The sequence below is a fragment of the Acomys russatus genome, chromosome 16 (assembly GCF_903995435.1).
Source record: "Acomys russatus chromosome 16, mAcoRus1.1, whole genome shotgun sequence".
Taxonomy (NCBI): domain Eukaryota; kingdom Metazoa; phylum Chordata; class Mammalia; order Rodentia; family Muridae; genus Acomys; species Acomys russatus.
The window spans coordinates 24945484-24957164 of record NC_067152.1 but is presented as its reverse complement, the minus strand read 5'-3'; the positions used below and the strand labels follow the sequence as shown (position 1 = coordinate 24957164).

Sequence of the window (11681 nt, the reverse complement as noted above, 5' to 3'; positions counted from 1 at the left end):
TCTGCTTTGAAAAACTGTTTTGTTATCACTTCCCCCTCCTCCTCCCCTACCGCAGCTGTCAAATGTTGTCCTCCATAAAGTGTAGAAGATGGGAAAGGATGCTGACATACACCTTTCCTTGACTTGCTCCCTCTACCCGACACAGCTCTACTCTTTACTTTTCTGACACATCATATGTGTATTTTTGTAAAGGGTCCTATTTAGAAGAAAGAAAGTTCGTAGTAAGTGAGCACACACATACGCAGAGCTGTCCTTTTTGTGCACAGACAAACCAGCCAGTTCTCAGAAAAGGACAGCAAAACGAGAGAATTGTTCCCTCAAGTTAAAAAGTTGGAGGGCCGTTAATGCCAGCTTACTTTTCAACTATCTATAAATCTGGACCAAGGACTTAAAAAAGTCTGTTTTCTGAGAAAATGGCTCATCCTGTAGTCCGGGCTTGCCTGGAACTGACGGTAATCCTCCTGCCTCAGCTTCTGGAGTACTGGCATCACAGTGGTGGGCCACCCCAACTAGAGTGAAAAACCGAAGGGTGGTCGAAAAAAACCCCTCCATAAATAACTCAGTGAAGCGAATTTTCAATGACAGTCATGACTCAGAATTCCTGAGTCTAGATAAAAAAAAAAAAAAAATTTTTTTTTTAAAGTTCCATATCCGTCCGTGTCAGACAAATCTGGAAGTTGGGCTTGCATACACCTCTCTCCCTACGACAGCGCCCTCAGGCCCGCTGCTTCTGAAGTAGACGTCCCGAGACTATCTCTGAGGCACTGTTTCCACGCCATCAGGGTTCCTCAGGCTTGACATTCAAAAGTGGGCTGAGGGTGCGGAACCCGCGGCGCGGCGCTAGGCGCTCTCGGAGCGAGCGCGCTTTAAAGCGATCGCCAGCCAGCGCCGCTGTCACCCCGCGCACCGCCTGCTGCCCGGCTCCCGCCCTGCATCTGCGCCGTCGCCACCGAGCGATCCCGGAGCCTCCCCGCTCCGGGAATCTCCCGCCAGCCGCGCGGGTCTCCACGGCAGGAGCACGTGGAGCGGCCGCGGAGCCTGAAGGACAGCTGCAGCCCGCCGGCCCCGCGGCGACATGGAAGGTGAGTTCCGCGCGCCTGCGCTGGGGTCTTTGAGAGGTGCGCTCTGAATCTCGGTTTTGCTTCTATTTATTTCTTTTTGTTGTTGTTGTTAATTTAAATGCGTGTTGGTTCTCAGACACCCCCTCCCCCAACTTGGGAAAGTTCTCTTCAGTTTTATTTCTTAGGGGCTGTGAGGCCGATGGGTAGTATATATGGGTCACCTTAAATATGCAAAGGAAAAGCTTTCTTAAGACATCCCTCCCTGAATTTGGCACCAAACCTGGGATGAAATTATCTTTTTCGGGGCCAGTTGGGGTTCACGGATTCAGTGTCTAGGGGAATTAGGTTAATCTGAGTTGTGGTTACTTCTCTGTGAATTCTGTCTTAGGGGCACGGGGGTACATTTTTAAATGATTGGCACTTATAGTTAGTTAATTGGCTTGGAACTCAGTCTTCTATGTTACCTTTTTTTTTTTTTTTTAAGCCCCAAACAAAAATAAGGCTCACGTTAAGGATTTCATTTGAATTCATTTCGGAAGTTTATAGCTTGCTTCTCAGAAGCTGCATAGTATGAACTTCCTTAAGATAAGTGCAATTTCACATTTTCAACAAGTGTTTCTAAAACTCTGACGATGGAAGATGTGGCTCAACTTTGGGGGTGGGGAGAGGTGGTGTTTAGAAAATCCGAAGTTGAGCAGTGCATCCATTTAAAAGAGACAGAGATGCTGATAACCAATTAAAGCGTTGCATCACAGATATTTTCTTCATAATGATCGAAGGATCTCTTTTAAAACACAAACCTTGATCTTTGGCCTCTTTAGTTCTAGGGTATGTGAAGCCATGAAATAATATTGGATAATACGGGACACGGTTAAATATGGTAAGGCTTTGTTTCACAATGCAGTTGAGGGCAGCACAGCCCTGAATTCTCAGCTTGTACATGGATATGATGGCTCAATGCCGTCGTCTTCTTCTTCTTCTTCTTCTTCTTCTTCTTCTTCTTCTTCTTCTTCTTCTTCTTCTTCTTCTTCTTCTTCTTCTTTTCTGCTTTGACTAATGTAAACATATTTTTCTCTCTCAGTAAAATGGCAAATGCTACTGCAATGGACACAAACTTTTAGGTGTCCACTGTTGGATGATGCTTCAAACATTTTCTCTTGTGAAAAAAAAAGTCTATATGATTCCAATATTTTTAGTGGTCAAGGTTTGAAAAAACTTCAAAGTTTTTGACATTTAAATAATGAACTATGAAGTATAAATTTTTACATGTAAAAGTTTCCTCATCCAAGAACAGAGGGGAAAAAGTTAGGGTGGTGTATACTATGAAACATTTTATTTTCAAAGCAAGCCTTATTACAAATAATCTCTTTCCTGAAGGTACTAGTCAGTTCTCCAACACCATTTCCCAGTCTTAATCATGCCATTTATTAAGAATAATGTAAACCTAGCTGGATGTGGTGGGGCACACCTTTAATCCCAGCACTCGGGAGGCAGAGGCAGGCAGATCCCTGTGAGTTCAAGGCCAGCCTGGTCTACAAAGCAACTCCAGGACAGCCAGGACTACACAGAGAAACCTTGTCTCCAAAAACAAAACAAGAATAATGTAAACCTACAACTGGAACATTTCTGTGCAGATGTTATTAGCCAATTAATTATTCAAGATGAAATACAGGCACTAAGTCGAATAATGTATTTTAGGACACAAGTATCCTACCAGGCTTTGCAATAAGATCAATGAAGACTTCCTGAAGAAGAAAGTAATGAAAACTTGTATATTTCAGCATTAATAGACTATACGTGGGAAAATAGGTTATAGAATATGCCTTAGTGCTTTAAAGAAGTTATACATTTAGATGACTAGATTAAAATGAGCGACACAAAGAGATAGGCGTCATACAGTGTATTTAATACACAAGTTCACTGTTTAAAATAAAATAAAAACTATTAATAATGTGAGTTTGGTTGTTTTAATGTTAGACCCTTGAGGACAGAATAGTTGGTGTAGTAAAATAACTAAAAATAATCTAGACTGATTAGACTAATCTGTTCATTTGGATTGTTTATTGAGACAATGCAGGGTTAGCCTTGAACTCACCATAGCCGGGGCTGGCCTTGAGCAAATGGCAATCCTACTGCTTCAGCTTCCTGAGTGATGAGATTTACAGGACATGCGCCACCGTGTTGGCTCATGTTTTTGGTATTTGAAGTAAGATACTCTGTACTATTTTGATATTTGGCTTTACAGAGATTTGACCTGGATCCCATTTCTCTCTCATTGACATAAGAAGTAAAATGCTTTGTGTATTTTATTATATAAAATACTTTTGTTTCTGCCTAAATTGGTGGTCAAAGTAATATACTACAGTTATTGTGAAATGCAAGACCACACTGTCATTCCTTCAGTAGATAAAAATCCCTTTTTTATTCATTTATCTTTGCATTCATCAACAGACTTCTTTTTTAAAACATTCTCTGTGTGAAGATGTCAGATGAAATAAGCCCTTAAAATAGAAATCTGAGGTTGCATCTTTTCATAAAAAAGTAATATTTCATGTAAGAATGAAGAGTTAGTCTATTAAATCAAAAGTTGTAACATTTGTTTCATCACAGTCAGTGGCTTTAGATATTCACTACCCCAAGGCGAGGTATCACTAATGTTGCACGGCTCTGCGATGCTGTGCTGACACAGCTCTTCTATCCGGCACGGTTAGGAGATTCATAAGGATGACTTTCAGAAGTGATGGGTGGCTTCTCACTTAATATAAAGCCTTCAGTTTAGCCACATGGAAAGATCGTTTTAAGTGTATGTTTTAAAGATTCATTTATCTTATGTGTATGCGTGCTTTTCCCCCTGCGTGTATGTATATGGATCACATGCATGCCTGGTGCCCATGATGCTCATGGGGGTCAGAAGAGGATGTAGGGTTCCCTAGAACTGGAGTTACAGGTGACTGTGGGCCACCATGGGGGGGTGCTCCGAACAGAGCCAAGGTCCCCCTGAAAGAGCAGCTGTGTCCTTCTTAACTGCTGAGACATCTTTCAGTCCCAAATGTGTGTGTAGTTTGTACAGCTTCCTGCTTTATAAACAAGGTGCATAGCAGGGAGTTCTCCCAGTGCCTCCTGGGTCACGCTATAGAAGACTGGGCACCTGTTCTGTATTCATCCTCCTGGAAGAGTGTAAACATCCTCCTGGAAGAGTTTAAGCAGCACAGAACTGAATGCTCCCCCGCACTAAATGTTTCCTTAGTATGCAGCCTCTTTCCTGATGTTGGCTTCTGTTGCTAAGCTCAGTTTCTGGACTTTGTGGTAGCAATTTCTTTGGTCTTATTTTTGAGTCCTTTTTCATGTTTCAGATGGTGGGAATGAACAGAGTCTTAGCATCTAGGTGGTGGTTTCCTTGCTTTGCAACATGAGTGTGTAGAGGTTAAAAATGTCAAGAGTTTTGAGCGGCCACAGCCAAAGAAATGTCGTGGGCTTCTGGTAGGGTGCAATTTTAAAGACTGGTGTCTGCACTTTCTATAACTGAGGACTGCATTTCACACGTCCATGTCTTTCCTAACACCTCAACCCACCCTTACCACTCAGATCTCCAGCCTCCACTCAAGCACCGTTGTTGTGAAAACTCTAACCTGCTAGGACCTCTCTCTCCCCACGGCCCTTTGGTTTGCACCCTAACCAGTGCCTCACATCACCCTACTTTTGCCCAAGGTTTTTCCTTTCTGTAGATTCTTCTACTGTGGTACATGAAGATTGTGTGTTGCTTTATCCTTCCTGTGGGCTTTAGGGTTTTTGTTGTTTGAAGAAGGTCTCAAGGTGTAACTTCAGTCAGCCTCAAATACACCATCCTCCTGTTGGAGCCTCTTGAGTTCTGCGATTTGCAAGTGGCCACAACACTCTGTGAGAGACTATTTTTAATCACTTGTGTGTGTGTGTGTGTGTTTGTGGTGTGAACCTACCTGTGCTTGTATGTGGAGGCCAAAGGCTGGTGGCTGGTGTCCTCTGGGACTCTCCACCTTATTTTTGGAACAGGGTTTCTCACTGGACCTGAAGCTCAGTAATTCAGCTTGGCTGGTTGGCCAGAAAGCCCTGGGAGTCCGCTTGTCTCTGTTTCCACACTGCTGGGCTCACTGGCACACACTGCCCCGCCTGGCTTTTCTATGTGTGTGCTGGGATCCAGACTCAGGTCCTCTGGTCATCTCCCCGACTTTATGTCTGACTTTTGCATGCTCATCGCCTGGTTTGCAGAGGCTATCAGAAGAAAACAGCACTAAAAATAGTTTTTATTATGTTCATTTAAAATTTTTATTAAATTTATTTGCGTGTGTGGAGGCGGGGGGGGGGGGGGGACACACACACACCCAGCACACATGTAAAGGTCAGAGGCCGGGTTGTGGAAGTAGGTTCCCTCCTGCCACCATGTAGCAGTTATGGCCTGTCTGATATTACACTTCTGGTCCCCAGCGCTACATACCTTCCTGTGTTGTGCACGGCTCCCTAACCCTATCTCAGTGCTGTGGGTGTCATGCTCAAGCGGTCAGGCTTTGAGGAGTACATGGACCAACAGTTCGCAAGAAGCATGTGTCTAAATCAGTTCTGTGCAGCAGAGTCAAGGGAGCCAGAAAAACAAAACAAAACAAAACACAGCATTTAAGCTTTCTTAACTCATAACACCTTTTCACCTGAGAAAATTTTATGTATGTATAGATAATTACATAAAATAAATATACACATCAGACACTGGATGGCAATAAATCACAAATAAATTTGTTTTAAAATAGGTTTTTAGCATACATATAATTTTATCATTTATGAAGACAATGTTAAAAATTTCATACTAATGAAATGGATGTCATTATTTTTATAGAGGAATTAAATCTTATACCAGGTGTAGTGGCTAATGCCTTTAATCCCAGAACTCGAGAGTCAGAGACAGGTAGATCGTTGTGAGTTCGAGGCCAACCAGGTCTACAAGGCAAGTCCAGGACAGCCAGGGCTCTGTTACATAGAGAAAACCTATCTTGAAAAACAAAACAAAATGAATAAGAATAAGGGAGTTGAGAGAGGGCTCAGTGGTTAAGAGCACTGGTTGTTCTTTCAGAGAACCCAGGTTCAATTCCTAGCACCCATATGGCAGCTCACCCCTGTCTGTAACTCCAGGATCTGAACACTAACATAAAAAAAAAAGTTTTAAAAGGCATAAGAATCTTGATCAAGTATTTAATATGGCAGAACAGAGTATTGTCAATGTTTTTCAGACTTGATCAATATTTTTTGTTTGTTTTTTGCTTTTCAAGATATGGTTTCTCTGTATAGCTTTGGCTGTCCTGGACTTGCTTTATTAAACTCACAGCTATCTGCCTGCCTCTGCCTCCCAGGGTTTCAGGATTATACGCACACGCCAGGTGATATTTTAATTTAAATTTTATTTTATAGTCGTCGATACTGAGAACACTGCTTCATATAAACGTGTAGAACAAAATGGTTAATGTGTGCTTATGGCTGTTTCAGAAATGTTATTGCCAAAATTCACTTGATGGTTGAATTCAGCAACTCATATAGCAATTTTATAAATTTTTTTATTTTTATTTTTTGTTGTTGTTGTATGTTTGTGTATATGCGTATGTGAATGCGGTGCCTGTGGAGGCCAGAAGAGGGCATGAGATCCACGGAAGGTGGAGTTATAGGGGGTTGTAAGTCACCTTATGTGGATGCTGGAATCTAATGAACTTGTATCCTCTGTGAGAGCAATAAGGGCTCTTAGTTGCTGAGCCATCCAACCCTCAAATGGCAATTAATAACAACAACAAAATACACTCTAATCCAATCGTTGCAAAGATACACTAATTTACTACTTACATGCTAAGGAATGATGGTAGGCAAATATTAAAAGTCTTTATTTTCCACAGTTAAACCATTATATTCCCATAGAATGAGAAAACAGTATATAGTTAAAAAAAAAAAAAAAAAAAAAAAGGTCAGGCGGTAGTGGCACATACTTTCAATCTCAGCACTTGAGAGGCAAAGACAGGCAGATCTCTGTGAGTCTGAGGTCAGCCTGGTCTACTGAGCAAGTTCCAGGACAGCCAGGACTACACACAGAGAAACCTTGTCTAGAAACCTGCGCCGCCCCCAGAAGACAAACCCACCTTGCTGCTTCAATTTATAGTAGACAATAGACTCCGGTTTGACCTAGGGTGTTTTGGGATTGGCATGGATTGGCATTTGTGGCTTTATGGTATACACAATGCCAAGTGCCATGTGGTATATATGTGTAAAACCAAGGCTGCCTTGAGATCGCATGATGAAATATGGCTGCCCTGCCACAAACACCTAGAATTCATTACACTTCCACTGTGACTTAATCTCTGGTCATTACACACTCGGCATGGCTTTGTTGTTGCCAAGTTCTTTTTTTTTTTTTTTTTTTTTTTTTTTTTTTTTGAGACAGGGTTTCTCTATGTAGCCTTGGCTGTCCTAGACTCGCTTTGTAGAACAGCTTGGCCTTGAACTCACTGTGGTCCACCTGCCTCTGCCTCCCGAGTGCTAGGATTAAAGGTGCCACCACGTCCAGTGTTGCCAAGTTCCTACGGACCCCTACACTGAGTTATGTGACCCACAGTTTAAAAACCCAAAGCGTAAGGTGGCTCTTGCTTTGTAAATCTTTGCATCCGGACAGAGGTGTTTTGGACTGTCCTAACAAAAACCCACATCTGCCTGCTACTATTTATTTTATCTTATGTGTATGAGTGTTTGGCCTGCATGTATGTCTGCACCACATTTGTGACTGTCTGGTGCTTGTAAGGGCCAGAGAGGAGTATGAGAGGCCCCGGAACTAGAGTTACAGATGAATGTGAGCCACCATGTTGACCATGGGAATCCAGGGCCTCTGAAAGAACAACCAAGCTCCTCTTGACCTCTTAGTCCTTCCTCTCCTTCTCTCTCTCTCTCTCTCTCTCTCTCTCTCTCTCTCTCTTTCCTTCTTTGAGGTATGGTCTCATATAAACTGCTCTGGCTTTGAACTGTCAGTGTAACTGAAGACAACCTCGAACTTCTGATCCTACTGCCTCTACCTCCCCGGGACGACAAGTGTGTGCACCATGCCAAGTTTACTCAGTTCTGGGATGGAGTCCAGGGCTCACGCATACCAGGCAAGCACCCTGCCGACTAGCTCCATCTTCAGGCTGCTTGCTACTATTAAAATAAAAATTTCTCTGAATAAACGAGAATGTTTCTGTGCGTAGACGAGAGGACTAGGATAACATTTTAACAGTTTCATACGTTCTCGGTGTGAAGTTAGGAAGCTGATCAGCAAGAATTCAGTATAGAAATCAACCTTTTGAAGCTAGAGAGGACGCTCAAGTGTACATGCACACATACAAATAAAAATAAAATAAATTTTTCTTAAAACAAAACAAAACAAAACAGTGTGGTGGCACACACCTTTAATCCCAGCACTTGGGAGGCAGAGGCAGGTGGATCTCTGTGAGTTAGAGCCCAGCCAGGTCTCCAAAGTGAGTCCAGGACAGCCAGGGCTACACAGAGAAACCCTGTCTCAAAAAACCAAACCAAACAAACAAACAAACAAAAAACCCACTTGCATTTGAAAATATAGGCAGTTGCTTTGACTCTTTGTAAATTATAATATATATATAAAGCATAATACATGATAATTTGTGTTATGATTTATAGATGTAAAGATAAAGTGGAATAAATCTTTTTAAAAAAGATTTATTTATTATTATGTATACAGTGTTCTGCCTGCATGTACACCTGCACACCAGAAGAGGGCATCAGCTCCCATTATAAATGGTTGTGAGCCACCATGTGGTTGCTGGGAATTGAACTCAGGACCTCTGGAAGAGCAGTCAGCGCTCTTAACCACTGAGCCATCTCTCCAGCCCCAAGTGGAATAAATCTTACTCCTCAACTTTGAATTAGAAGGACAGGAGACCAGAATATACAACCAAGTAACAGCATCCAAGCACGCCAAGCCAACAGCATGGCATGCGCAGCTCACCGAAAAGAATTTGTATTTCTCAAAGGACTTCACAAAAAGCTGTTGTAACCACCAGTGACCTAATACGGTCCTGAGTACCTCTAAACAGCTAAAACTTTAACATGCGATAGATGCACAAGAAATATAATAGACCAAATAATAACTGATATATAATTAATAGAACTCAGGTTGTGTGTGTGTGTGTGTGGTTGTTTTGCTTTGAGACAAGGTCTTATAAAGTCCAGTCTGGCTTCAAAGTTGCTATGTCAGCTAGGCATGGTGGCTCACGCCTTTAATGCCAGCACTCAGGAAGGCAGAGGCAGGCGGATCCTGTGGGTTGGAGGCCAGCCTGGTCTACAAAGCAAGTCCAGGACAGTCAAGACTACACAGAAACACTGTCTCGAAAAACAAAAGGAAAACCAAACAAACAAACAGAAAAAATTCAAACTTGTTACATCTCTAGTTGGTCTCAAGCTCTTGATCTTTCTGCTTCTGGCCCCCCAAGCCCTTGGAATTACAGGGGGGTGCTGCCATACCTGGCTTTAGATTTTTATGAGGCCTCAGATCCCCCAAAGTTGGAGTTATAGATGCAGGGGCTGAGAACCAAAGGCAGGTCCTCTGGAAGAGCAGCAAATTCTCTTAACTGCTGAGCTGTCTCTCCAGCCCTCAGATTTCTTTTTTTCTTTTTCTTTTATTTTTTACGAGGGTCTCATTGTGTAGTCCAGACTGGTTTGAACTTGATCCTCCTGCCCCATCTCTCAAGCCCTGGGGTTACAGATATGTGCCCGCGGACCTACGGATGGCTCCTCTAACGACGCTCCGTGTCACAGTACACCAAGAATTAGCGTTAGATAGAAACTCGAATTTAGCATGGAACGCTTTTTAATTCGGAAGCTGACGAGTGTGTTGTCCAGATTAAGAGAGAAGAGGAGCGCGAATCCTCTGTCGGGCCTTTCTTTCTGCCAAAGGACACCACCACTTGGGACCCTGGTGTTCCAGTTTGAAAAGTACTGATCCAGAATGGTGCTCGCTTTCCCCTCTCCCCGCAGCCTTGCCCCTAGGCTTACTTGTCTGTTTCAAGGATTGCTGCCAGAACGATCTACGCACAAGAGACAGTTATCGCCTGCCCAAAACACTTCACAATGCGGCCGCAGTGTGTTTTCGCCAGCGGTGTTTCCTGCCTTCTAATGTTGCCAATCTGGACCGCTAGTGTTCCCAGAACACACACGGTCTTTCCTTAATTACCTATTTTTCTACTGCTTTTCCCACAACTCGACAAGTTCAAAACAAACCCATTCCTCTTGTCTCTCACACCAAGACCAGCTCTCCCGTATTTCCCAACGCGGTGAATAGCACCCCAATCATGCCAGTGGGGCTCCCTCGTCCATCCATTAGGGTTCCCCTCGAATGCTCTCTCTGAGGAAGCCGCGCCTCATTCCAGGATTCTCTTCCTTTGTTCAAAATCTAATTACCTCCAGGCTCTCACTCCATTTTATGTTTAAATATAAAGTGTTTTTGCACGGTTAGAGTACACCCTGGTTTGTCTAGGGCTGTAACTACCGCGTTCACTGGGAGAGGATCTTTTTTTGGTCCAGCTCACAACAAACACTTTTACCACTGTCAGTGTGCCTGTATCCTTCTATATGGAAGTATCCTCTTTCACAGCAACCCTACAGATGCATCGCTTGCTTTATCCCTCTGGTTTCTAGAATGATGGTGCTGGCACATTTACATTTTGAAATATAGATTGTGTATTAATTTATTTTACATTACAGTCGGGGCTTCCTTCTTTTTTTTTTTTTTTTTTTTTTAAGAAAACTTATCTGTTGGAGGCCAATATTTAACCACAATAGTAAAAAAGATAAAGCTATTTTTCTGAAGGAGGTCTTCATAGGAGTGATTGACCAAAAACAAAACAAAACGACCCTTCAGATAAATACTTTACAACATCATGGGCGACCGTCTGGCCATAATGTTAATAAGATAATGTGTATGAAACCAGCTTAATTAATAATAGACACAGAGCCCGGCTTGGTGGAGCACGCCTTTAATCCCAGCAACCAGGAGGCAGGGGCTTTCGGATCGCTGTGAGTTTGAGGCTAGCCTGATCTACAAAGTGAGTCTAGGACAGCCAATGCTACACAGAGAAACCCTGTCTCGAAAAAGCAAAAACAGAAGAAGAAAAATAGACACAGAAGCCAGAGAGTGCATGCCTTTAATCCCAGCACATGGGAGGCAGAGGCAGGCAGATCTCTGAGCTTGAGGCCAGCCTGGTCTACCAAGTGAGTTCCAGAACAGACAAGGCTACACAGGAAAACCCTGTCTTAATACCCTGGCACCCCCAGTAATAGACACAGCCTCAGAGCCCAGCTAAGGTTTAGGCTAGTTCACAGATCCTTTACAAGGACTCTTGAGAGTTTGTTGATAATCTTGGTTGCAGACTGTCTTCAGTTACTCTTCTACTGTTTTGATGAAATACCGCAACCAAGGCAACTTATAAATGAACGTGGTTTTATAGTTTCAGAGGGTTAGAGTTCATGCTGGCTGAGCAAGGGGACACCTGAGAGCTCACATCTTGGTCCACAGCCACAACGCAGAAAGAGAGTGAGCTGAGAGTGGTGGGA

General features: G+C 43.0%; 1 long non-coding RNA gene across 1 annotated transcript in view; it reads left to right on the top strand.

The window, feature by feature from the left end:
* The first annotated feature begins 666 nt into the window (after window positions 1-666).
* LOC127200323 (uncharacterized) overlaps window positions 667-11681 on the top strand; it is a 28093-nt gene continuing 17078 nt past the window's right edge. The window contains exon 1 of the long non-coding RNA XR_007832034.1: window positions 667-1082. This is a non-coding gene — a long non-coding RNA (uncharacterized LOC127200323). The remainder of the gene's footprint in view (window positions 1083-11681) is intronic.